The following is a 27,963-nucleotide window of genomic DNA, read 5'->3' as shown; positions in this document are numbered from 1 at the left end:
TTGACCATCAAATAATTAAGAGATGGCCTTGGGGAATATATTTGTTAAATGCATTATTTTTATTTAAAAAAAGTGCTTAGAAACTCAGTCATGAAACAAAGGGTATTATTGTATTAGCTCCCATAAAGTTTATTACAGAATTTTATTCCAGTACAATCAAAAGTTGATTCAACATTTGTCCTAGTAATAAGAAGTTAACTACAACAAATTTGTAAGTTATTAAAAGGTGAGTAATTTTATTTAAAAAAAATTTGTTTTATACAGTAAAACCCCAATTACTTCCTTGCCCCATTTACTAAATTTTGATTCCCCCTTTTAAGTTTTTAATCTGTGATCAATTCCATTGGGGAATGAAAGCCTAATTTGAAAAGTGCATGGAGTTTGGGGAGATGATTCAGTTTGGTGTATCATATTCATGAACTTTTACCCTCTAGTGGTTACCTAGATGCCACCCAGTTATATATCTATAGGTATGAACTCAGCTAGATTGGTTGAACATAAAACTATTTGTTGAGCCACAGTCTTACATTTTCCCAAGGATGATATTCAAAATTATTTATAAACAGCAAAGCATAGATACTGACCAGCCAGAATAGGTGAGTTCCATAAGCAAATGATAGGGCCATTCTGGGGCATTTCAGATACAGAGCATATGGTTTAGGTCATTTTATCTTACTCTAAGCCAGTCTCTATTGCGCATTTCTAACCTATGAAGCTAATTTTACAAATGATTATGATGAAATCACTCTGGTCAAAAAATTCCCTGTTGAACCATTTGAGAGTCCAAAGGTCAACACTCAGGCATTTAAAAAGACTCTCTCCATACACTCCAAACAATCTCCTTTCCTTTCTCAGGATGACATTCCCAAAGGAAAACAGAAAAGCTAGGAAGAGGGTAGGACTTTCATTCAGTTTGCATTTTAGTAGATTGTATATGAGATATGTTAGACTTAAACTCAGTGGTTATTTTTTTGTGTGTGAAGAGAGAAAGAAATCTACCATTATACATTTCAGATACTGGTTTTGTACCAGACTTCTCTAAGAAGCTGATCCTTTGATTTTAGGCATATTTTCAATGTAATGTTAGACTAGTGTGAGGTCTAAAAGTCCTGAAAGTCATTTCCCTCTGAGTGCCTCTCTAAGTTTTCTGTCCTAGGCACCTCACTTGACTCATCCATATCTTGTCCTTGTGTTAGACCTTGACCATACACTGAAAACCTCTGCTTCTTTTTTCCCTGAAAACTAGATTATTGAAACAATGCAAGCACTCACTTGTTCAAACATTTTTGTTTCCACTGTTCCTTTTTATTCTTTACTTATTTGTGTCATTTTATGGTATTTTCAAAAGTATATATATTTTAAAGTACATAAGCAATAGTTAAATATGTGTTTATAAAATGGCTCCCCAGATATACAACTATAGAGAGGAAGAAAGGGAAGGTCTTCCTGATCTTCCAACCTCCACTCCCACTCTTTTTCTAGGGAGGGGTGTCTATTGTTGACCAGTCCTAACACACTCTCGTCTATGCATTTAGTACTTGCAGATGCACATTTAAAAAAATTAAGATCATCCTTAACATATTGTTCCATCATCTTTTTGTCTCACAATATGTTTTAGAGAGTTTTCAATGGAAGGAACCATAGCTGTTCAAAATAGTAACTGTGCTAATATGAGTTATGTACATGTTATAGGTCAAACAATGTTCTGGCTCTTTAAGAATGGTGCCTTACTTTATTTTATTATCCATACAAAAAAAGAAAATTTTTATCAACTTCTTTTTAGCTTTGGGGGAAACCAAGTCAATGAAAAGTTAAGACATTGGACAATATAACATAGCTGGTAAGCAGTGGGTCTGAGCTCTGAATCCAAGCAGCCTAGTTCTGAAGGCTCTGTCCTAGCCATTGCCCTTTACTTCTAGTATAACGACATCATACTTTATTTAATATGTCCTTACTGCTGGGTATTTAGGTTATTAAAATTTTGATTATTATAAGTGATATTACATTGCAAATCCTTGTCTATATGTCTTTTTTGTTTACGTACAAATATTTATGTGAGATAGAGCCCTGAAATTGTGCTCTCTGGGTCTGAAGGTGTGTACTTATCTAAGTATATTGATTTAGTATGAGGAGGCCTGACCATTACCATATTTAGAGCACAGTATGACAGTTTCATCTGCAGGACTTGAGGAATGTCTGAGCCCTCAAGCCCTGTACTTTATACCATGATCTCATCCTCCATGTCACCCTCCCACTTTCCTCTCCTGATCTGTCTCCAGAGAGGAGCTGGCTAACCCACAGACTTCTCTGTGAGTTTCTGTTTATTTCATTTGCATTCAACATGTCTTATAATGATACAATTAGCATATAAAGGAGGTTCCATTGCCCAGGAGACTGTGAGTGGTACAGGGTTCCATCTTGCTGGGATGTCCTAGAGTCTCTTTTGTTGGTTGGATTTGAACAGAGCTCTTGATTATTCTTATTCTTGCACTCACAAGAATGTAAACTCATCTCCTCTGTCTTATTTGTTTATTCAAAGGTCTCATCAGCCTATATCCTTTTTTCTTAAAGATTTTCATTTAACTCATTTTACTTTTACTAGTTTTAATACATTTATTTCACTATAATGTAGTCACTTTTTAAACAATATTGAGCACTCAATATAAATGCCATTCGTTCAAGGTCATATGTCTATCTTACCTCTCTCCTTTATGGAAGCCTTAACTGGATAAAATGAGCTGGGTCAGGGATGAGAAGCTGGCTGTGGGAGCAAGGCCAGGGTCAGGGATGGGGGACTGGCTGTGGGAGCAAGGCCAGGGTCAGGGATGAAGGACTGGCTGTGGGAACAAGGCCTGGGTCAGGAATAGGGAGCTGGGTAGAGCAAGGACAAGGTCAGGGATGGGGAGCTGGGAGGAGAAAGGCCAAGGTCAGGGATGGGGAGCTGGGTGGAGCAAGGCCAGGGTCAGGGCAGGGGCCTGGCTGTGGGAGCAAGGCCTGGGTCAGGGATGGGGGGCTGGCTGTGGGAGCAAGGCCAGGATCAGGGATGGGAACCTGGGTAAAGCAAGGCCAAGGTCAGGGATGGGGAGCTGGCTGTGGGAGCAAAGCCAGGGTCAGGGATGGGGGGCTGGGTGGAGCAAGGCCAAAGTCAGGGATGGGAAGCTGGGAGTGGGAACTAGGCCATGGTCAGGGCAGAGGACTGGCTGGGGGAGCAAGACCAGGGTCAGGGATGGGAGTTGGGTGGAGCAAAGCGAAGGTCAGGGATGGGGAGCTGGGTGTGGGAGCAAGGCCTGGGTCAGGAATGGGAGACTGGCTGTGGGAGCAAGTGACCTGGGGAGCAAGGCCAGGGTCAGGGATGAAGAGCTGCATGGAGCAAGACCAAGGTCAGGGATGGGAAACTGGGTGGAACAAGGCCAGGGTCAGGAATGGGGAGCTGGCTGTGGGAATAAGGCCAGGGTCAGGGCAGGGGCCTGGCTATGGGAGCAAGGCCTGTGTCAGGGATGGGGAGCTGGGTGGAGCAAGGCCAAGGTGAGGGATGGGGAGCTGGGTGGAGCAAGGCCAAGGTGAGGGATGGGGAGCTAGGTGGAGCAAGACCTGTGTCAGGGATACGAAGCTGGCTGTGGGAGCAAGCCTGGGTCAGGGATGGGGAGCTGGGTAGAGCAAGGCCTGGGTCAGGGATGGGGGGCTGGCTGTGGAGCAAGGCCTGGGTCAGGGATGGAGGGCTGGCTGTGGGAGCAAGGCTTGGGTCAGGGATTGGGGGGTGGCTGTGGGATCAAGGCCTGGGTCAGGGATGGGGAGCTGGGTGAAGCAAGGCCAAGGTCAGAGATGGGGGGCTGACTTTGGGAGCAAGCCTTTGTCAGGGATGGGGGGCTGGCACTGGGAGCAAGACCTGGGTCAGGGATGGGGAGCTGGGTGGAGCAAGGTCAGGATCAGGGATGGGGAGCTGGGTGGAACAAGGCCAGGGTCAGGGATGGGGGACTGGCTGTGGGAGCAAGGCCAAGGTCAGGGATGGGGAGCTGGCTGTGGGAGCAAGGCCTGGGTCAGGGTTGGAGAACTGGGTGGAGCTATTCCTGCTTCAGGGATGGGGGACAGGCTCTGGGAGCAAGGCCAGGGTCAGGGATGGAGATCTGGGTGGAGAAAGGCCTGGGTCAGGGATGGGGAGTTGGGTGAGCAAGGCCAAGGTCAGAGATGGGGGGCTGGCATTGGGAGCAAGCCTGTGTCAGGGATGGGGAGCTGGGTGGAGCAAGGCCTGGGTCAGGGATAGGGAGCTGGGTGGAGCAAGGCCAGGTCAGGGATGGGAGCTGCTTGGAGCAAAGCCTGGGTCAGGGATTGGGGACTGGCTGTGGGAACAAGGCCTGGGTCAGGAATGAGGAGCTGGGTGGAGCAAGGCCAAGGTCAGGGATGGAGAGCTGTGTGGATCAAGACCTGGGTCAGGATTGGGAGCTGGGTGGAGCAAGGCCAGGGGCAGGGATTGAGTGTAGGCTGTGGGAGCAAGCCTGGGTCACAGATGGGGAGCTGGGTGGAGCAACGCCTGGGTCAGGGATGAGGAGCTGGGTGAAGCAAGGCCTGGGTCAGGGATTGGGGACTGGCTGTGGGAACAAGGCCATTTTCAGGGATGTGGGACTGGCTTTGGGAGCAAGGCCTGGGTCAGGGATAGGGGACTGGCTCTGGGAACAAGGCCTGGGTCAGGGATGAGGAGCTGGGTGGAGCAAGGCCAGCGTCAGGGATGGGGAGCTGTGTGGATCAAGACCTGGGTCAGGGTTGGGAGCTGCGTGAAACAAGGCCAGGATCAGGGATTGGGAGCTGACTGTGGGAGCAAGCCTGGGTCAGAGATGGGGAGCTGGGTGGAGCAAGGCCTGGGTCAGGGATGGTGATCTGGCTGTGTAGCAAGGCCAGGGTCAGGGATTGCGGGCTGGGTGGAGGAAGGCCAAGGTCAGGGATGAGGAGCTGGGTGTGGGAACTAGGCCATGGTCAGGTCAGGGGACTGGCTGTGGGAGTAAGACCTGGGACAGGGATGGGAGTTCGGTGGAGCAAGACCATGGTCAGGGATGGGGAGCTGGATGTGGGAGCAAGACCTGGGTCAGGGATGCCAAGCTGCATAGAGCAAAGCCTAGGTTAGGGGTAGGGTACTGGCTGTGGGATCAAGGCCAGGGTCAGGGATGGAGAGCCGGGTGGAGCAAGGCTTGGGTCAGAAATGAGGAGCTGGGTGGATCAAGACCTGGGTGAGGGGTGAGGAGCTGGGTGGAGCAAAGCCATGGTCAGGGATGGGGAGCTGGCTGTGGGAACAAGCCTGGGTCATGGATGGGGAGCAGGGTGGAGCCCGGCTTGGGTCAGGGATTGGGGGCTGGCTGTGGGATCAAGGCCTGGGTCAGGGATGGAGAGCTGGGTGGAGCAAGGCCAAGTTTAGAGATGAGTGGCTGGCTTTGGGACCAATCCTGTGTCAGGTATGGGGAGCTGGGTGGAGCAAGGCCTGGGTAAGGGATGGGGGGCTGGCTCTGGGAGCAAGACCTGGGTCACGGATGGGGAGCTGGGTGGAGCAAGGCCAGGGTCAGGGATGGGGAGCTAGGTGGAACAAGGCCAGGGTCAGGGATGGGGTATTGGCTGTGGGAGCAAGGCCAGGTTCAGGGATGGGGGACTGAATTTGGGAGCAAGGCCAGAGTCTGGGTTGGGGAGCTGGGTGGAGCAAGGCCAAGGTCAGGGATGGGGAGCTGGCTGTGAAAGCAAGGCCTGGGTCACAGGTGGGGCACTGGGTGGAGGCAGGCCTGCCTCAAGGATGGGAGACTGGCTGTGGGAGCAAGGCCAGGGTCAGGGATGGAGAGCTGGGTGGAGAAATGCCTGGATCAGAGATGGGGGGCTGGCTGTGGGATCAAGGCCTGGGTCAGGGATGGGGGACTGGCTGTGGGAACAAGGCCTGGGTCAGGGATGGGGAGCTGGGTGGAGCAAGGCATGGGTCAGGGATGGGGGACTGGCTGTGAGATCAAGGCCTGGGTCAGGGATCGGGTGCTGGATGGAGCAAGGCTAGGGTCAGGGATGGAAGCTGGGTTGGATTTGGGACTGGCTGTGGGAAGAAGGCCTGGGTCAGGGATGAGGAGCTGGGTAGAGCAAGGCCAAGGTCAGGGATGGGGAGCTGTGTGGATCAAGACCTGGATCAGGGTTGGGAGCTGGGTGGAGCAAGGCCAGGGTCAGGGATTTAGAGCTGGCTGTGGGAGCAACCCTGGGTCAGAGATGGGGAGCTGGGTGGAGCAAGGCCTGGGTCAGGATTGGGTAGCTGGTTGTGAAGCAAGGCCAGGGTCAGGAATAGGGGGCTGGGTGGAGTAAGGCCAAGGTCAGGGATGGGGAGCTGGGTGTTGGAACTAGGCCATGGTCAGGGCAGGGGACTGGCTGTGGGAGCAAGACATGGGACAGGGATGGGAGTTGGGTGGAGCAGGGACAGGGTCAGTATTGGGGAGCTGGATATGGGAGCAAGAACTGAGTCAGGGATGGGGAGCTGGGTAGAGCAAAGGCTGGGTCAGGGTTAGGGGACTGGCTATGGGAGCAAGGCCAGTGTCAGGGATGGGGAGCCGGGTGGAGCAAGGCCTGGATCAGGGATGGGGGACTGGCTGTGGTAACATGGCCTGGGTCAGGGTTGAGAAGATAGGAGGAGCAAGGCCAAGGTCAGGGATGTGGAGGTGGGTGAATCAAGACCTGGGTCAGGGATGAGGAGCTAGGAAGAGCAAGGCCAGGGTCAGGGTGGGGAGCTGGCTGTGGGAGCAAGCCTGGGTCAGAGATGGGGAGCTGGGTGGAGCAAGGCCTGGGTCAGGGAATAGGAGCTGGCTGTGGAGCAAGGTGTGGATCAGGGATGGGGGGCTGGCTGTGGAGCAAGGCCTGGGTCAGGGATGGGGTCTGGCTGTGGGAGCAAGGCTTGGGTCAGGGATTGGGGGCTGGCTGTAAGATCAAGGCCTGGGTCAGGGATGGGAAGCTGGGTGGAGCAAAGCCAAGGTCAGAGATGTGGGCCTGGCTTTGGAAGCAATCCTGTGTCAGGGATGGGGAGCTGGGTGCAGCAAGGCCTGGGTAAGGGTTGGGGGGCTGGCTGTGGGAGCAAGACCTGGGTAAGGGATGGTGAGCTGGGTGGAGCAAGCTCAAGGTCAGGGATGTGGAGGTTTCTGTGGGAGCAAGGCCTGGGTCAGGGATCAGGGGCTGGGTGTGAAAATAAGGCCAGTGTCAGGGATGGGGAGCTGGGTGGATCAAGGCCTGGGTCAGAGATGGGGACCTGGGTGGAGCAAGGCCAGGGTCAGGGATGGGGAGCTGGTTGGAGCTAGGCCTGGATCAGGGATGGGGAGCTGGCTGTGTAGCAAGGCCTTGGTTAGGTATGGGCGACTGGCTGTGGTGCAAGGACTGGGTCTGGGATGGGCGGCTGGCTGTGGGAGCAAGCCTGGGTCAGGGATGGGGAGCTGGGTGGAGCAAGGCCTGGGTCAGAGATGGGGGCCTGGCTATGAGAGCAAGACCTGGGTCAGGGATGGGGAGCTGGGTGGAACAAGGCCTGGGTTAGGGATGGGGGTTGGCTATGGGAGCAATACCTGGGTCAGGCATGGGGAGCTGGGTGGAGAAAGGACTGTGTCGGAGATGGAGAGCTGGGTGGAGCAAGTCCTGGGTCAGGGATGGGGGACTGGCTGTGGGATCAAGGCCTGGGTCAGGGATGGGGAGCTGGGTTGAGCAAGGCCAGGGTCAGTGATGGGAGCTGGGTGGAGCAAAGCCTGGGTCAGGGATTGGGGACTGGCTGTGGGAACAAGGCCTGGGTCAGGGATGAGGAGGTAGGTGGAGCAAGGCCAAGGTTAGGGATGGGTAGCTGGCTGTGGGTGCCAGCCTGGGACAGAGATGGGGAGCTGGGTGGAGCAAAGCCTGGGTCAGGGATCGGGAGCTGGTTGTGGTGCAAGGCCAGGGTCAGGGATGTGGGGCTGGGTGGAGTAAGGCCAAAGTCAGGGATGAGGAGCTGGGTGTTGGAACTAGGCCATGGTCAGGGCAGGGGACTGCCTGGGACAGGCATGGAAGTTGGGTGGAGTAAGGCCAAGGCCAGGGATGGGGAGCTGGATGTGGGAGCAAGGCCAGGGTCAGGGATGGGGGACTGGCTTGGTAACAAGGCCTGGGTCAGGGATGAGGAGCTAGGTGGAGAAAGGCCAAGGTCAGGGATGGGGAGCTGGGTGGATCAAGACTTGGGTCAGGGATGGGGGACTGGCTTGGTAACAAGGCCTGGGTCAGGGATGAGGAGCTGGGTGGAGCAAGGCCAGGGTCAGGGTGGGGAGCTGGCTGTGGGAGCAAGCCTGGGTCAGAGATGTGGAGCTGGGTGGAGCAAGGCCTGGGTCAGGGATGGGGGACTGGCTGTGGGAACAAGGCCTGGGTCAGGGATGAGGAGCTGGGTGGAGCAAGCCAGGGTCAGGGTGGGGAGCTGGCTGTGGGAGCAAGCCTGGGTCAGAGATGGGGAGCTGGTTGGAGCAAGGCCTGGGTCAGGGCATGGTTGCTGTCTGTGGAGCAAGGTGTGGATCAGGGATGGGGGTCTGGCTGTGGAGCAAGTCCTGGGTCAGGGATGGGGGGCTGGCTGTGGGAGCAAGGCTTGGGTCAGGGATTGGGGGCTGGCTGTGGGATCAAGCCCTGGGTCAGGGATGTGGTGCTGGGTGGAGCAAAGCCAAGGTCAGAGATGGGGGGCTGGCTTTGGGAGCAAGCCTGTGTCAGGGATGGGGAGCTGGGTGCAGCAAGGCCTGAGTAAGGGTTGGGGTTTAGCTGTGGGAGCAATACCTGGGTACGGGATGGGGAGCTGGGTGGAGCAATTCAAGGTCAGGGATGTGGAGCTTGCTGTGGGAGCAAGGCCTGGGTCAGGGATCGGGGGCTGGGTGTGGGAATAAGTCCAGGGTCAGGGATGGGGAGCTGGTTGGAGCCAGGCCTGGGTCAGGGATGGGGGACTGGCTGTGGGAGAAAGGCCAGGTTCAGGGATGGGGAGCAGGGTGGAACAAGGCCTTGGTCAGGGATGGGTAACTGGCTGTGGGACCAAGGCCTGGGTCGGGGATGGGGAGCTGGGTGGAGCAAGTCCAATGCCAGGGATGGGGAGTTGGGTGGAGCAAGGCTAGGGTTAGTGATGGGGCGCTGGCTGTGGGAATAAGGCCAGGGTCCGGACAGGGGCTGGCTGTGGGAGCAAGGCCTGGGTCAGGGATCGGGAGTTGGGCAGAGCAACGCCAAGATCAGGGATGGGGGGCTAGGTGGATCAAGGCCTGGGTCAGAGATGGGGACCTGGGTGGAGCAAGGCCAGGGTCAGGGATGGGGAGCTGGCTGTGGAGCAAGCCCTTGGTTAGGGATGGCTGGCTGGCTGTGGTGCAAGGACTGGGTCTGGGACGGGGCGCTGGCTGTGGCAGCAAGCCTGGTTCAGGGATGGGGAACTGGGTGGAGCAAGGCCTGGGTCAGGGATGGGGGGCTGGCTATGGGAGCAAGACCTGGGTCAGGGATGGGGAGCTGGGTGGAGCATGTCCAAGGTCAGGGATAGAGAGCTGGCTGTGGGAGGAAGGCCAGAGTTATGGATGGGGAGCTGGGTGTAGCAAGGCCAAGGTCCCGGATGGGGCGCTGGCTGTTGAGCAAGACCTGGGTCAGGGATGGGGAGCTGGGTGGAGCAAGGCCAAGTTCAGGGATGGGGAGCTGGCTGTGGGAGCAAGGCCAGGGTCAGGGATCGGGAGCTGGTCGGAGCAAGGCCTGGGTCAGAGATGGGGGACTAGCTGTGAGAGGAAGACCAGGGTCAGGGATGGGGGACTGGGTGGAGCAAGGCCAAGGTCAGGGATGGGGAGCTGGGTACAGCAAGGCTAGCGTAAGGGCAGGGAGCTGTCTGTGGGAGCAAAGCCAAGGTCAGGGATAGGGAGATGGCTGTGGGAGCAACATGAGGGTGCAGGATGAGGGCTGGCTTTGGGAGCAATGCCTGCGCCATTGTGGGGCCTGACTGTGGGAGCAAAGCCTGTGAGCAGACCCCCCCAGCAGGACCTTCTGGAGCAAAAAGAGGCTGTCTCTCAGCTAGTGATGGATAGTTCACCTCCTAAAGGGAGGGTATACAGGTCTGGACTTTGAATTGGTGCTGTCTGCGCTCCTCAGCTGACTGAGTTGCTCAGTGTACATGTGTGTCTGCAGAGAGCAACTGCAGAGGACGAAGGCTGCCTAGGGGACGGGGATTCTGGGGTGAACCCCCATAACATGTTTTTCTTTCATTTATGTTTTCTGTTTATTTCTGGTACTGGGGATTGAACCCAGGGGTACTCTACCACTAAGCCACATCCCCAGCCTTTTTATTTTTCATATCTTATATATATTTTTAGTTCTAAATGGACACAATATCTTTATTTTATTATTATTTTTATGTGGTACTGAGGATCAAACCCAGTGCCTCACAAGTTCAAGGCAAGTGCTCTACCACTGAACCACAACTGCAGCCCCCTTTATTTGAGACAGGGTCTCGCTGAGTGGATCCCCCTCCTCAGCCTCCAGCGTTGCTGGCATCATAGGCTGTGCCACTACACCTGGCTGTCTCCTCTGTATTTTTATGAGAAACATGAAAAAGGTGATATGTGCCAATGCAGAATGTGGAACATACCAGCAACGAGAGACCCTCTGTCCACAGCCAGTGCCTGTGGGTCATGCTGTCTGACCTTAAGCCCTGCTGCCCACTCCTGTCAAAAGGCATCAGGTGAACCTCATGTCTTAGGCCAGAGGCCATTTACTTGACCCACCAGTGTTTCTCTTCAGACGTAAGGTGACCCATATGTGGACACAGACTCCAGGCCTTCCTTAGGGGACAGTAACCAACATCCCCATGGGTTTCCTGTCTCCGAGATTGCCACCAGGCTGAAGCAGGTTTCCAGGAGACAGAGCCACACACACACCCTGACCCTGCGGTGCAGAGCACACCTGCCACCCCTCCACTGCCCTGAGGGTAAGCAAGGGCCCCCAGGAGGCAATGAGGATGCCCACCAGGAGTTATTCCAGCAGGGCACCAAGGCTCTACCTTATCTCAGCATCTGGTCCAAAGAAGCGGTGATTGGAGACAGTGGCATCGGGCCGCACACTGCAGTACTCGAGCAAGAGCATGAGGACTGCAGGAGGAAGCAGAGGCTCAGGTGCTCAGTGGGCAGGACAAGGACCCGGGGCCCTGTGGGCCCTGATCACAGACACGACTGGAGTCATGACGTCACAGAGGCTGCAAGGCCACGGGGTCCTTGAGTCTGACCAGCGTTCTGAGCTGCTTCAGGGGGAGTGGCTGAGGATGGGGGTCCACAAAGGATGAGCAGGTACCTCTCTGCACCCTGGAGGCAGACCCTTGTCCTCCAAGTGCCCTTCCACATCTCAGGGAGACTTGCCATCACCCTTCAAGCATGAGCAACAGACCCTAGGACAGACTGATGGGAGTGGGTCTGCCAGTGCCCTGGAGGAGGTGACCCCACAGGGACCCAGCGTAAGGACAGTGGCCAACACATGGTCATGGGCTCTGGGTGTCCAGTCCTCTGGGTCAGGGCCCCTTCAGCTCTAGTACTGGCCCCATGCAGTACTCTCCGGCTGAGTAGGCAGGGCTTCCCTACACTGCCCACATGCCGAGACCCTGCCAGAGGCAGCTGCTGGGAAAGCCGGCCTACCAACTGCCTCCCAGGGACAAGCCGCAGTAGGGTCTCTCCTGAGGGATAGCCATGGCAGCTCTGTTATTCAACGTGGGCCCCGTGGCTCTGTGTCCCCCACCTTGGCTGGCCTACAGAGGGCTCCCAGTTGCATCGAACCCAAGGGGGACAGAGGTGGCTGCTGGGGTGATGGACTGAGCCCTGAGTTGGTGAGCTGGCTCTGCTCCTGACAGGGAGCTCTGGACACTGCAGGTGGGTCTGCCTGTGCTCGCGTCCACCCAGTGCTGGGGCCTCTCCATGGCTTCATCAGAGCCAACAAAGCAGTGCTGACTCTGGGACTTCCCCTCAGAGGGGCAGTCACCGATTGTGTGCACACCTCTGTCACAAACACTCCTACCCTCAAGCACAAGGACGGCCTCCTCTAGAGGTTCACTTCCTGCATGCTTGTGGAGAAGGTTCCCTACCTGAGTAGGCAGCAGGCCCCTGGACCTGCCCTGGGTGCAGATAGAGGCCTAGTGTGGCGGGGGGGCACCCTGGAAATGCAGGGACGTACCACATACTGCCTCTGGATCAGGTCCAGGCCCCGCTCAACCCTCTGCTGCTGTTTCTCTCCCTAACACTAAACACCAATGTGCATACCCTGTATCTCTCTCCTGCCCTGTAACTAACAGCAAAGTTAGTGGACACACAGTTTGTCCCTCACCCAAGGCCCCCTCCCACCTGGCTGGCATGCAGTTGGCCCGCTGAGGTGAATAATCAGCTAACCGCAACATTAGCAGTTTTTAGGCTGGCTGGAGAACACATCTTTCTTTAAGCACCAGGCAGGGCTGGGACCAGGTCTCCACCCTCAGGAAGAACCACTGCACAGGCCAGCGTGGTACCTACCTCCAGGGAACATGGTGAGTGCCTGCTGGATCAAGAGGGAGGCCTTCTCTCTGGCAAAGCTGAGCTCATGCTGGGTGAGGTCTGTCTGCTGACTCAACAGGAAGTATGCCAATGGAACCGAGAAGGCAAAATTTGGGAGCTGCGACAGGTCCCGATGAGCCTACAAGGGAGCAAGAGGCTAGGTGAGGGGCCTGCCCTCTGTGAGGACCAGGTGCACCACAGTGAGCTGACAAAGCGGGCCACCCCCACACCTGGATGGAGGACTTGCTCCACCTGGGGGTCTTCAATGTGCAGAAAGGCAACATCAGTGGGAAAAGAGCTCTGTTGAGCCATTCAGGCTCAGCACTGTGGGGGACAGGAGCGACTCCCTCTCCCCACACAGCAGAGTCCAGAGTTAAGGCAGCCAAGCTATGACTGCCCCCACCTAGAGGGGCCACCACCCTCTTCAAACATTTCCCCGCCTTTCTCTGTGTGCGATGTAACAGACATGATCTACACCATGCTTTTCCATTAACAGGGAATGCTCATCTCCACAGAGTTCTGTAATCTTATAAACCACCACAAACATTCTTCTGTGGCTGGTTCTGGGGATCCCGTGGGTTTCTTATAGCCATTCTCCTAAGCTCCTGGAATCTCTGTAAACTAGATCCCTGGAAGTGAGACTTCTTGACCAACTGTATAAAGAGTTATGTGATTTTAAATGATTTACCTGTTTTTCATTACTTATTTTTTATGAAAAATGTATTTCTTTATTCATGAAAAATATGTACTGCGAAAGGTTCAAGCAGAAAAGTAGAACAAGTACAGGCTTCTCCCCCTCCTCCCCTCCTAGGCCTGAGCCCCCTCTGGACAAGCTCTGTTCAGCTGTTTGTCCCACTCAGTTTGCATCAGCTACACTAAAGTGAGAGGTGAGACTGATCTTCACACGTGGAGCCTGACCCAACACACCTATACTGCTGCTTCGACTTGTGTGCAAACCCCACCTGTAGCAAGATAGTGCATGCTCTCTAGCACTCAGTGGGGCCCAAGACAAACCCCACTCTCCTGGGTCTAAGGCCCCAGGATGGCAGGTGGCATTTATGTGCGACTCTGACCTGGAACATGTAACCAATCGTGACTACCCAGACTGTCGTCCCCACACTCAGGACCTAGGGTCCCTGTCAGCCCTGCATCACAACTTCCCTCACTGAGTGGCTGTCCCTTTCTGTGCCTAGTATGCCCAGCTCTGTGGTCTGCCTGACTGTCCATTACTAAGCACCATCTCTACACGCACACTCGATGCAGTTGTGTGCTCATCTTGAGGATCTAATGCAAGGCTGCTTCCCTCTGGAAAGACCTGATTCTGCTCAACAGCAGAATTGAGGGAGACTAAAGGGCAGGAGGTCCCTGGAACCCACCCTGGCTCTGCTTCATGGCCTCACCATGGCTACTAGTCACACTGCAAGCACACACCTACCTCCCACTCCTGGAAGAGGCGGATCAAGTACTCATAGTTCCGGGCCCGCAAGGCCAGGTGGTCGACAAGCAGCAGCATGCACAGTGGGTCCTCGTGTGGCTCAAGGCTTCGCAGGCAGTACAGTGAGGGAAGAGCAAAGAGAGCAAGGAAAATGTCAGGGCCCAGGGTCTCTGCAGCCCAGAAGCCCCTGCCATGAGGACTGGCAGGAGTGGATCCCTGGTGGACACTCACCTCAGGATGAGCTTGCAGAACTCCAGTGCGGTGCGCGGGCAGCCACGCTTTTCCAGGAAGCTCATCTGATTGTAGAGGGCCAGGTAGAAGCTCCTACATCCAAAAAGGTCCATGTGAGTTCAAGTGGCAGCAAACAGCAGAGCAGCCTCTGAGAGCCACCTGGCTCCACGCCAGTGTCCAGGTCATCATACGAGTCTGCGAATGCCTTTTGTGTCTGGGGAGAAGCTTTGTGTGTGCCTGAAGAGCTGAACACACACAAATGTACTGAAAGTTTTTTAAAAATTTTTGTTGTTGGGGCTGGGATTGTGGCTCAGCTGTAGAGCGCTCGGCTAGCACAGGCGGGACCCGGGTTTGATTCTCAGCACCACATTAAAAAAGGCACTGTGTTGTGTCCATCTACACCTAAAAAATAAATATTTTAAAAAAGGGTTTAAAAAAATTTTGTTGTTGTTGTAGATGGACAGAATATTTTTTATTTTATTTATTTTTATGTGGTGCTGCTGAAGATCAAACCAGTGCTTCTCATGTGCTAGGCAAGAGCTCTGACACTGAGCTACAGCCTCAGCTCCCTGAAAACCAAGCTTTTTGAAATCATTATCTTGCTTTTGGTTTGCTTCTTGTTATTCAAGGGAAATGAGCTAAAAACGGTTATAATTATGAACTTAATTTACCTTCAAATTTCAATGGCGCTACTGTTGGGTACATAAAGCTATGTGACTTCAGTCATCCTGTAGACTTATTTTTAGAACTGAGAGTTTACTAGAAAAAGAAACCAGTGGAGAAAGTCTAGACAGAGTGCCCGGTGCAGCCACGTTGCTGCACTGAGACAGGGCATGGTGGCCATAAGGTGGGGACAATGCCACAGCCAAGCAGCGCTGCCCAGAGCAGCAAGAATACACACAGGACAGCAGGAAGACTGCTGCGGTCATGCAGGCTTGCCTCGGGGCTGATGCCAGAGGTGGTCAGCACAGAAATGTCATAAAGCAGAGCATAGACCCAGGTCTGCTCTGTCAGGCTGAATCTGACTTAAGCATCACTGATTTAAGAATCAAGACACAGGCCTGTGAGGCCTGCAGAAGTATCCCAGGCCCACAGGGAGGGCTGCCCTCAGGAGAGGCAGCTCACCTGTTCTCAGGTCTGTGGTAGTCCACCCGGCATGTCCCACTGGTGAGACTGAACAGGGGGTGGAAGGCACACTCCATGCTGTACAGCGCTCGCTCTGTGGGCAGCAACACAGAGGCAGGAGTCAGCCACAGTAGGCGCCTGCAACTCCCAAGACCCCAAACAAGCGAAGCATTGGAAAGAAGGGGTCACAGAATTGGGACCCTGCAATGGGACCTCCTAGGTTTCCCTGGTGCCACGGCATTAATTGCAGCCACAGAACATGTGAGCCTGAATGAGAAACGCCCTCGACACCATGGGGTGCCACTGCCACATGTCCTGTTCATGCCCAGTCCCCAGGTGATACAAACACGGCCCAGACACCCACAGCAGTGTGCGCACACACACGGAAGAGCAACCAGAACCACCAACTGATGACGGATTCGCCAACCACGTCTGTCCAAAAGGGGAGTACTATCCAGCCAAGAGCACATGCAAACCTGGGTCACACCACACATGGGGCACACAACCATGGGCAGAGACCATGCACAGTGCTTCCACTGAATGGCTCCCCACACAGGTAGGGCCACGGAGAGTCTGACCAGAAGTCAAGGGTTCTGGGGCCTGGGGGAAGATAGAAGAGGGCAGGCTGTTTTCCTGGAATGGACTGCAGTGATGGCTGCCCAGTTCCAGGACACACTAAACCTGGCATGACACACCTTCCACAAAGTGCTACATGACAACGTCCTGCCACCTGCATCTGCTCTAGTGGCGAGAACAGGCAGGCTGCACTGCCTACTGGGTCTCATCTATGAGGTTTCGTGCCATCTCCTGATCCTCTTGAAAGCGGTAGGCATCACTGAGCTGCAGGAGTGAGTCCACATGGTAGGGGCTTGTCTGGAGCAGAATCTACCAGAAAAGAAGGGCAGCTCTGGAGGAAGGTCACAGGCAGGGACCCAAAAGACACCTCTGCAGTCCACCAGGACCTGTGCACACCAGGAGAGATGATCACCAGGTGACAGACAAAATTCCCTTTGGACTCCAGGTGTGCACTGCTATTACCCAGCCAAGGCCTGGACCTGGCTCCAGGTGGGAACTGGGGAAACTGCCTGCCCAGTGGGGCTGTATTCACTCCCAGGTCTCAGGACAGAGGACTGAAAGCAAGCAGGTTCCCGCCCCCCCTACGTGGGGGACATGGGGCCAGCAGGATCTACATGCTCCCCCTACCTCCCCAATGAGGCCCAAGACAGAGGCAGCACCTGGGAAGGACCATAGTGCCACTACACGCAGCTCCCAGCAGGAGAGCACCTGAGTGCCAAGTCTTCACAGTGCCCCTCGGGTCCGGGGGCCCCACTGCCAAGGGAGCAGCAGCCCGGGCACTCGCCCTCCACCCACTGGCAGCTGTGGGGCCCACATACCACAAGGTTGTTTGGCTCCATGGACTCCACGGCCACCAGGAACTTGTGCTGTGCCTGCTGGTACTCCTCACTGTGTTCAAATGCAAAGAAGGAAAGCCCTTTTTTCGATTCCAACAGCCACATAGACAGACCTGGCAGGTGAGAGTGCACAGAGAGGGTGTGCTGGATGCCAGGACATGGCGCCTCTACAGAGCACAGTAGCCCCAATAGTCTCCCTTGTGCTGTTCTCAGAAAGGACTCTGTGATACCAACCCACTCGATCTGAGGGGTCTCACAGGTCACCCAGCCCCTCTGGGCCAAAGGCTGACGTCCAGGGACTCTCTCAGAACACCTGGGCCTGCTTCCCACTGCTTCCTTGGGCTGTCCCGGGAGCTGGCCTCCGTTTGCTTTCCACAAAGACTCACTTCTCTATAGAATTCAGATGAGCTCTGGGAAAGGATGGAGACGAAGTGGCCTAGGACAAAAAAACTCAGGGATGGGAGCATGGAGGTCCATCTGGGTGCCCGATCACATCTGGTTGGGACAAGCAGCCAGGGTGGCTGTGAGGAGCTGGGGCAGAAGGCGAGCAGTGGGCACAGGGCCAGGTCAGAGGCCTTGGCCATGTGTAACCCCTGACCAAATATGGTTCTGCTCCTTTTGTGTGACTGTGTGGAGGGAACATTTCCTCTGGTTAACCTGAAAAACTCAGTCTGCTAAGACAATCGCTAAATGGCCAATGGTTCTCATGGGCTTCCCCTGAGCTACTCCATCCTGAGAGCCTGGCCCAAGGTCCAAGTCCTGCAGATTGAGACAATGAGCCCCTATCTCTACCATGTTCGTGTTCCTTTGCTAGAAGGGCAAGAGACCTGGTGGGAAGAGAAGATACATGAGAGGCATCAGGGTTGATCCTACAAGTACAGGTCCTGAACTCCCAGGCGATCCTCACTGGGAATCCAAGGGGATTCTTCTAGAATCCCCAACCCCACAGGCACAGCAGGTGAGGTGCGTTGGTTACCACCCTCCACACATGTCCTCTACACACCCATGACCTCTTCTACAGTATGTGCCCCATCAACCTGCAGAGGGCTGTCTGGATGCTTCTCTATGCTGTGTAGCCGATGCCCAGAGAGGGCATTCACTTCCTACCCTGCACCTTCTGCATGGCTGTTTTCTTTAAACGTAAAACTATCATACATTATTGATTTTTTAAAATATTTCTAGTTGTAGATGGACACAATCCTTTATATTGCTTATTTAGTTTTATGTGGTGTTAGGAATCGAACCCAAGGCCTCATACATGCTAGGCAAGCGCTCTACCACTGAGCTACAACCCCAGCCCCCAAATTATCATAATGTGAAAACAAACTCAAGGGCTGAGGATGCAGCTCAGCAGCAGAGCCCAGCCTGGCATGTGTGGCTTGGAGGGCTCAGGCTCAGTGCCAGCACACACACACAAAAAAACACTTAAAAATGCAAGCGTCTGTTCAGCTGCTTCCTGTAGCATGGCACCCAGAGGACGAGGCAGACGGCAAGGAAGTTGAGAGCTTCTACACAGGTCAGGCCAGCTGGGGACATACAGGCTGCTGCACCCTCAGGAACACCATACTTCACACACAGCTGCACATGGTGCTGCAAGACCCACCCGGAAGGCACTAAGGCCAGCGTGCCAGCCCCCTGCTGCAGGAGTGACAGACTCACCTGGCTTGCTGTACTGCGGCCAGGAGCTCTTGGGGGTCGTCAGCCACGTGCACTTGGGTTATACATGCTGCCTCTGTCGCGGCCTGAGGAGGAGGAGACAGGCACAGCTTTACCTCCACGGGCCAGGGGCCAGGCTGGCCGCCCAATCCCTCCAGCTCTCCCTGGAGGCAGAGCAGTGGGAAGGGGGCACACAGGGAGGGAGAGCAAAGCACTGCTGCATGAAGAGGGGACCCCAGCTGCGACCTGTGCAAGCAGCTACCATCAGGTCCAGGGGAACAGGGAGGCCAATAGTCCAGCACGAAGGCAAGAGGGACAAAAAGGAAACAAAAGTGAAACCCTAGAACATGGTGCAGAGCAGGAGCTCAGGGCCACTGAAATTCCCTGAGCAAACGAGCTGCTTCCTGTGGGACAGGCTGCACAGGAGGAATGCCTGGCTGTGGCCAGAGGCAAATTAGGGAAGTGGACCTCTGACCCAGACCCCAGCAATATGACTCCAATCTTTGAAAAGGAAAACATGGAAACAATGAGGAAAACTGAGGAGGAAATTGGCATATTTCTGCAAGGAAGAAGACCGAGAGCAGAGTGTTGAGGTTCCTCAGGCACCCAGCTCCCTGCGACTCTTGTGTGAGCGACAAGTTGAGGGTACCAGGCCCCCTTTGGGCAAGAGTTCTTAGCTGCTGTTAGGGGGTCTGGCTCCCTTGCCAGGTGGCATCTTAGCCAGGCCTGGAAGGGCTGCACCCTGAGCTGAGTGATGGGATGTGGATGTGTGTAAACCAATCTCTAGGCTTTTCAACAGTGCCCTATTTCACTAAAACAAAACAAGGAATAAGGAGCTGGACTACCCGGAACAGGACAAAACAGCATCTTTCTTTTCTCAAAAAGAGACATTAAAACTGTATGAGAAGAACAAATACACAAAAAGAAAAGCATGGCCAGAGGCTGAGAGGCACAACATGGCACAACTCTGCACACGCAGCAAGCAGTGGAAAGGAAACCACCATTGCCTGGAAGTCTACAGCATCCTGGGCACCGCCAGGTCTGTCTGAGGTGAGCTTCCAGCCAGAAGTCTAGGGGAGGAGGCAGCCCTGATGGATGCTGGAGGGAGGGTCAGGAGGAGCGACACAGGGGGTGTGGAGACAGCACAGACAGGGGGAAGGGAGCAGACCCCATCTGTCTCAGGAGGAAGTCAGATTCCCCCCAAAGATCAGTGCACAGCTATATGGAAACCCTGAATGGTCACCAGGAGGGAGGAACAGAAAGGAGCTAAGGTTTGGTCTCTGAACAACAGGACAAGGGTGGGGGACCAAGGAGGAGGGAACCACAGCTTTTCACTGGACATACTTCAGTAGGACTTAAATTTTTGAAGAAACAAACAACAAAAAAGTGTGCTACTATAAAGGTAGTAAGTGAGCTGACCTGGTTACAGACCTGTGGTCCTGGCTGCCTGGGAGGATGAGGGGGAGGCCTATGCAGACTCATGAGTGTGCAATCAGCCTGGGAAGCACAGAGGGCCTCACCTCAAAAATAGATACATAAAACTGAAATATGTGCAGGGGGCCGCTCAGAGGTGTGTGGCTCGAAGGTGTGTGGCTCTGAGGTGTGTGGCTCTGAGGTGTGTGGCTGTGGGTTCACTCCATAGCACCACAAAAACTAAAAAAGAATGTAATTATTAACTAATGACTGATAATAACTATAATTTACAAAAATAAGATGATGCAAAAATGTAACACAGGGGCAGGCAGACAGAGCTGGGCTGAGCGGCAGAACTCAGCCTGAGCAGCGCAGGTAGTGGCTCATGTAAGTGCTTTTCACAAATAACCCAAAACACACAGAAGTCAGAAACTCATGAGTCCTCAAACACTTAAAAACAAAAATACAAGGCAAAAACTGTTAAACACAAGGAAAGTGGGAACAAACGAAGTCTAAAAATAATCCTTGGCCCACTCATGACCCAACAGACACCAGTCAGACAAGGGCGCCACGTGCACACCTCACACAGTTTCAAGGCACTGTGTGGTCGAGGATGTAGCTGAGGGCAACCGAGTGCAGGTGGGCCTCAGTGGCACCGTTCCTGGGAGGGCAGCTGGGCAAGGCACAGGTACTCAAGGAAACCCACAGTGGGCCACTTCTCGGAAGGCTGCATGGATGCAGGGGGCCTGCAGCCAAGGTGTGGACATGCCTATCCTTGGTCTAACAAAGAACCCTGTGCATCAAGCACAGAGGACACCTGGGACTCCGACATGCCAAAGCCAGCAAAGCTTCCTCGAGAGGCGTGCAGAAAGGCCTGGGGACATGGCCACAGGTGTTCGGAATAAGAGGGAACATTTCTACACTGCTTCAGAGCTTTAACAAAAAGCATTCAGCTCTATAATCAGAAAACACATACTTAAAAAGACACAAGCTTCCGGATGTTTCGGTACGGAGATGGAGAGTGGAATTCCCACCTCCTACAGAAAGTCCCAGGATGGGCCCTGACTTCCCCTGGAAAAGCCAAGGGACACTCCACTGCCTGCTCACCATCAGCTGACACTGCAGAGGCTGACTAGCCAGGAACGAGTTAGGTGACATAAAACTGATCTCAGAACCCAAACTTTTTGTCATTTTTCCTGCTGGTGGAGAAACAAAATGGATCTGGCTAAAATTTCAGGATTCAAAGTTTAACAGCTTGTAGGACCTTTTTAAAAATATGGCGTGCACAGTTGAGAAGGTGTGAAACAGCCTGGCCTCCTGGCGTCTCAGCCACCTGCCCAGGCCCTGGAAGGGCTCCATCTGTCCAGTGTGGCTTTCAGTACTCTCCCCTAGGGTTTTCAATGGCTCCCCCACCCATAAGAAATGAAAGCAGGTAAAAACAGCTTGAGAATGTAGCTGCTGTGGGCCTTACCTTTGCTCCCCCAGGACCACTCGAGCACCAAAATACCGTTTCAGTTCTGTGTCGGATTCAAGTGTCTAGAATGTGGGAAATGTGAGGAAGAAAAATTAAGTCAGGCTTTCCTACAAGGACCCGAAATTGCAGAGTGCAGCCAAAGAACAATGATTTTGGGCTTGAAAGGTGATTTCTAGGCCTGCTTTCTTTAAATCTGCCACCTGTAATAGGAACTGACCACTACTGGCCCCTTGGGGCACTCAAGGGATGCAGTGGGTCACTGCTAGGAGAGAACCTGGGGTAGGTCTCCCCTGTGGATCCAGTGTTCATCTGCCATGCTTCGTACAGGGAGCATGCACCCTGACGCGGAGTGGAGGGCCTCAATGATACAGGCAGCTTGCTTGTCAAAGCTGGCAAAGATCAGGTTTCATTAAGCACCCACCAGACCAAGAGATGGGTGATCGTCCAAGGGTGACACTACACTGGTACAGCTCAAAACGCCTCATGAGACATACAAAGGCAAGCTGTTTGGAAGTCCTGAGCTGGGCATGATGGTGCCACACCCGTGTCTACTCAGAGGCCAAGGCAGGAGGACTCCTTGTTAGAGGCTGATCTAAGCTACTTAGCAAGCCCTAAACAAGCTAACAGTCTCAAAATCAAAAATAAAAAGGAGCCAGGTGCAGTGATGCTCGGGTATAATCCTAGCATCCAGGAAGATCAAAAATTTGAGGACCACCTCAGCAAATTAGTGAGGCCCTAAGCAACTTGGTGAGATCCTGCCTCAAAAAAATAAAAAGGGCTGGGGATATGGCTCAATGGTAAAGCACCCCTGGATTCAATTCTCAGTACCAAAAAAAAAAAGTCCTTTGAAACACAGATGTCTTTTCCTTACTTCTTTCTCCTTTTTTTTCTACTTCCTAAATGTTTAATAATGAACTCTTAACACTTCTAAATAAATAAAGACAGCAAACTGTCCTCTTTCTAAATCACTCCTCCCCATCAAAATCAGAGGCCGAGGCCATACCTGTGCTCCACATACAGGACATGCTTCCTGGAGCTCAGTGGTGGGGGACCCGGGCGGCTGAGCCCACTGCCATCCTCAATCCTCTCCAAGATGCGGTCGATATCCTCCATCCCATTTCCTAAAAGCCCAGAAGGAACTGTTAATCGCCACACTGGCTTCACTCCAAGTGCTGTGACAACCAATAACAAGGAGTTACTTTGAAAAGTTATTTGGTATGTACTTTCTAAAAGATGATCTAACTCAGAAGGAGGAGATGTATTATAGGAGGAAGCTCAGAACCATCACTAATCCAGAAGGCCCTGGGAACCATCGGGCCAGAGAGCCACACTTCATGTCTCACAGGTGAGCTCACATCCTCAGTTGAATGGAACTGGGACCATTCAACTGAACAGCAACAAAGCTACCACCTCTCTTCAGGACGAACAATGAGACAAGGAGGATCAAGGCAAGAACGGAAACATTCTGACTGAGGGGGATCTGGTCTGTGGGCTTCCACACCCAGCACCCCTCGTGCACTGGCGGGATGAAGGCTGGGTGAACAGCAACAGGGAGCAGGGCTGGGAAGGGACTCTCCCTGCAGAGGGCAGCTGGGACACGGAGACTAGGAGTAGGCCATGACAACCAAGGAACAAAGGGGCAAATCACAAGCAAAACTGTAGGTGACTCTTCTTTGTCCTTGACCTCTTAGATAGTTATACTCCTGACAGGAAAAAATGAAGACATCAAATAAAATGGTCTTCTCCCAGCACCACCGTGAGGCACGGAGGGATTGGGCAGGGGCCAGTCAAGTCTGGTCGCATACCGAGGCTTCTCCTGCACTGTTTTTTCTTATTTTTCTGCTTCTTTTTCTTCTTCCAGAGTTTTCCACTTGCATTAGACTAATAAAAATAAGATGTTCTAATCAATGGAGAGAGAAGCAAAATCTTAAAAACTGAGAACCAAAGCAGCAAGCCAGCACCACTTGGAGCACCTGCGGCCCCTCACATCCTTCTGCAGCAGGACCCTGCCCGTACCCCCTGCTGTCAGTGTGGCCTCTCTCTCCCACGCTGCCCTGCTGCAGAGCTGGTCCAGGCTTCCTGGGGCACCCACCGGCTCCTGACTGGGCCAGCTCCTCTGGGCAGTGAGAAGCTCCTCAGGGACGCTTCACCAGAAGTGGTTGCTCCCAGAAGGCACAGAGCTGCCTGGAGCACAGTGGGCAGCAGGCAGGGCAGGGAACTGCATGCAGTACCCCTGGGACCGCCACTGATCTAAAGGACTTTAGCACAAACTTCATCAGGGTTCCCACGGAATCAGCCAAAGCAAATTCAGAAAATTATACCTCCAAGAAAAACCCGACACAGGTGGCACGTGGCAGGATGCCACAGCCCTTCCCTGACATGCCAGCCTCCTTGTTACCACGGGGTCACCATACCTGCTCCGGGGGTGCAGCCTTGGCCACATTTCCTTCCCACTTGGTCTCTGGGTTTCCATGCTGAATCCTTCCTTTGTTCCCTGACACTGCAGCATCTGTTAACACACAATCAGACTTCTCTCCCTCCGTTCACCACCAGGTCGTCCTGAAGATCCTCGACGTTTATCTGGAGAAACAAGCCCAGGGAATTTCTGCACAGGGGTCACAGTGTACATGGTAAAGTAGAGCTGAGCCAGATGTGAAGACGACTTGCCATGCCTGTCACCCCAGAGACTCTATTTGGGAGGCTGAGTCAGGAGGAAGGCAAATTTGAGGCCAGCATGAGCAACCTCAGTGACAAAGTGAAAAATAGAGGGCTGGGGGTATAGTTTAGTGGTACATCACCCCTGAGTTCAATTCCAATACTTCAAACTAAAAAAACAAGGAGCGTATTATAAGGATTATAATTTTCTCTTTTTTTTGAGAGAGAGATAGAGAGAGAATTGTTTTTTAATATTTATTTTTTTTTTTAGTTCTCGGCAGACACAACATCTTTGTTAGTATGTGGTGCTGAGGATCGAACCCGGGCCGCACGCATGCCAGGCGAGCGCGCTACCACTTGAGCCACATCCCCAGCCCTATAATTTTCTAATATTGTTCTTGTTCATGTTAAAATAATTTTGTCCTCAAGTCTGATGAGGCAATTCTCCTGTCCCAGCCTCTAGAGTTACTGCGGTTACAGGCATGACCACTATGCCCAGCAGGGAGTTTTGTTCTTGATGAAATCAACATCAAATTACTAACTGTTGTCACCACTCTGGAAAACAGCATGGAGATTCCTCAGAAAATCTGGAGTGATACCACCATTTTACACAGTTATCCCACTCATCAGTTTATACCCATAGGACTAAGTTCTATAATGATACAGCCACATCAATGGTGATAGCAACTCAATTCACAATAGCTAAACTATGGAACTAACCTTGGTGCCCTTCAACAGATGAAAGGACAAAGAAAATGTGATTGGTGTATATATATATATATATATATATATATATATATATATATATATATACATAAATTGGTGTATATATATATATATACACATACACACACACACGTATGTGTGTATATATATATACACACACAATGAAATATAAATGTATATATTTTTATGTATGTATATAAATATATATATACTCATATACACATACGTGTGTGTGTATATATATATATACACACACACAATGAAATATTAATCAGCTTTAAAAAACAATAAAATTATGGCATTGCTGATAACTGGACAGAGCTGGAGAATATGATGCTAAGCCAAATAAGCCAATCTCGAAAAACCAAAGCGGAATATTTTCTCTGATATGTGAATGCTAATTCATAGCAAGTGGGAGTGGTGTGGCTAGGAATACTAGAAGCGCTCTGGATTAGATAGAGGGGAGTAAAAGGAAGGGAGGGGGGATGGAGGTAGGAAGAACAGTAAAATGAATCGGACATTATAACCCTATGTGCACATATGACTACATGAACGGTGAAACTCTACATCATGTACAACCAGAAAACAAGAAGTTATACTCCGTTTATGTATGATGTGTCAAAATACATTCTTTTTTTTAAAAAAATTTACTTTTTAGTTTTTAGATGGACACAATATTTCATTTTTTTGTGGTGCTGATGGAAACCAGTGCCTCATGCATGCTTGGTAAGTGCTCTACCACTGAGCCACAGCCCCAGCCCCTGTCAAAATGCATTCTACTGTCATGTGTAACTAATTAGAATAAATTTTTTAAAAAATTATTTATATATGACAGCGAAATGCATTACAATTCTTATTACACATACAGAGCACAATTTTTCGTATCTCTGGTTATATAAAAAGTATATTCATACCAATTCATGTCTTCATATGTGTACTTTGGATAATAATGTCCATAACATTCCACCATCATTTCTAACCCCATTCCCCCTCCCCTCCTTTCCCTTCCCACCCCACTGCCCTATCTAGAGTTTGTCTATTCTTCTCATGCTCTCCTTCCCTACTTATGAATCAGCCTCTTTATATCAGAGAAAACATTCAACATTTGCTTTTGGGGATTGGCTAACTTCACTCAGCATTATCTTCTCTAACTCTATCCATTTACCTGCAATGTCATGATTTTATTCTCTTTTATTGCTGAGTAACATTCCATTATGTATATATGCCACATTTTTTTAATCCATTCATCTGTTGAAGGACATCTAGGTGGTTCCACAGTTTAGCTATTGTGAATTGTGCTGCTATAAACATTGAGTGGCCGCATTCCTGTATTATGCTGTTTAAGTCCTCTAGGTATAGAACGAGGAGAGGGATAGCTGCGTCAAATGATGGTTCCATTCCCAATTTTCTAAGAAATCTCCATACTGCTTTCCTTATTGGCTACACCAATTTGCAGTCCCACCAGCAGTGTATGAGTGTTCCCTTTTCCCCATATCCTCACCAACACTTGTTGTTTGTATTCATAATAGATGCCATTCTCACTGGAGTGAGATGAAATCTTAGAGTAGTTTTGATTTGCATTTCTCTAGTTGCTAGTGATGATGAACACTTTTTCATATATGTTTTGACTGACTATATATCATCTTCTGAGAAGTTCAGGACAAATAATTAAAAAAGAAATAAAATGACTATCACAGGTGTGGTGGTACATGCCTATAATCCTAGTGGCTGAGGCTGATCGTAGGTTCAAAGCCAGCCTCAGCAACTTATCAAAGCTGTAAGCATCCTAGTGAGAACTTGTCTCAAAAGAAAAAAAAATTGGGGCTGCAGTTGTGGCTCAGTGGTGGAGCGTTCACCTAACATGCATGAGACACTGGGTTCAATCCTCAGCACCATATAAAAATAAAATAATAATATATTGTGCCCACTTATAACTAAAAAAGTTATTAAAAAAATAAAAAAATTTAAAAAGTGTTGGGGATGTGGCTTAGTAGTTAAGCACCCTTGGGTTCAATTCCCAGTACCAAAGGAAAAAAAAAATCAAATGACTATCAAAAATAAAGATGACAGTGTTGGCAAGTTTAAAACCACCACAGCATTTCAAGTCTTTATTCCAGCCTAACAGCAGCAGCCTGAACACTGAAATTTATTTTTAATTTTTTTTTTATTTAATAGCACAATTGAAATGTATTTCAATTACCATCAGGGAACAGCAACTATACTGTACACGAAAACAAGACAGACATACACACATAATTCTTTGAAAGGGACTCAGGGAAAATTTTTCAATGTAATAAAGTAAACTCATGATTTTTAGGTATCTGGTTTCCACCAGCATGTCAAAGTAGCCACTGGTCCCAAATACTATGATGTCCTGCTGCATAACATCATTTCTCAATGGCTGCACTGCACTGTCACTCCTTAGCATTTGTGCGTGCACAGGGGGGTGGGGGAATGTTTCCAGTCCCCTCTATGGAATGTGTCATGTTTGCACAGAGCCTGTGCACACCTGTGTGTTCTGCCTCTCCTCTGCATCACTACATACCTAACCTAACTCAAATCCTGTCTCAGTAGTCTGCACACTGTGCAGTTCAGGGAGCGATGACAATAAACACATCTACACACAAGCAGCACAGCTGTGAGTTTGAGACATATTTCGACCTGTGGTTGGTGGGAGCTGCAGGTATGGAGGGCCAACTGCATCAGGTTACATGCCCCCTGTAAGCAAACCCGCCCACCACAGCACTTAGATCAGTTATGAGGTCAGGTCAATGCATTCACGTTCCGGCTGTGCAGTCATGAAGCAGCTCCATGTCATGCATACCTCTGCTTCCTCATGCAGAACACTAACAAATGCTGTGTGTATAGGCACATATGCATGGTGCTGGGGATCAAACCAGGGCCTGTGCATGTGAAAACACTCCTATTATTTCCACCTATGAGTTATAAGGGCAAAAACCCATAGAACACTTGAATTGACTGAATAGAACCTCTTTGGAAATCCATAGGCAGCAGAGAGATGAGCAGCCACATGTCTGCCCAGGTGTCAGCGCTCCATGCTCACAGAGCAGCCTGGGAATCCACCACAGGTAGCAAAATGTGAAGAGACGGTTCACAAAAGAAGACAAACAGGGGCTGGGGTTGTGACTCAGCGGTAAAGCGATCACCTAGCACATGCGAGGCCCTGGGTTCGATCCTCAGCACCACATAAAAATAAAATAAAGATATTGTGTCCATCTACAACTAAAAAATATTAATAAAAAGAAGACAAAAAATGGACAATAGGCACATGGAAAGACACCCAACAACATCTTTATTGAA

The 27,963-nt window shown here is 51.6% G+C and overlaps 1 pseudogene across 1 annotated transcript; it reads right to left on the bottom strand.

The window, feature by feature from the left end:
- Positions 1-208: 208 nt before the first annotated feature.
- LOC144374015 (ribosome quality control complex subunit TCF25-like) lies at positions 209-27,070 on the bottom strand (annotated as a pseudogene). The gene is made up of 13 exons (XR_013433540.1): positions 26,975-27,070; positions 23,676-23,841; positions 23,067-23,142; positions 22,265-22,382; positions 21,259-21,323; positions 18,378-18,460; positions 16,701-16,831; positions 16,075-16,191; positions 15,307-15,398; positions 14,182-14,274; positions 13,951-14,056; positions 12,495-12,654; positions 209-11,093 (listed from the first exon to the last, which is right to left on the bottom strand). The product of XR_013433540.1 is annotated as a ribosome quality control complex subunit TCF25-like (transcript).
- Positions 27,071-27,963: the final 893 nt, after the last annotated feature.

The sequence above is a fragment of the Ictidomys tridecemlineatus genome, unplaced genomic scaffold (assembly GCF_052094955.1).
Source record: "Ictidomys tridecemlineatus isolate mIctTri1 unplaced genomic scaffold, mIctTri1.hap1 Scaffold_55, whole genome shotgun sequence".
Taxonomy (NCBI): Eukaryota; Metazoa; Chordata; class Mammalia; order Rodentia; family Sciuridae; genus Ictidomys; species Ictidomys tridecemlineatus.
This window is presented reverse-complemented; position numbering and strand designations above follow the sequence as displayed.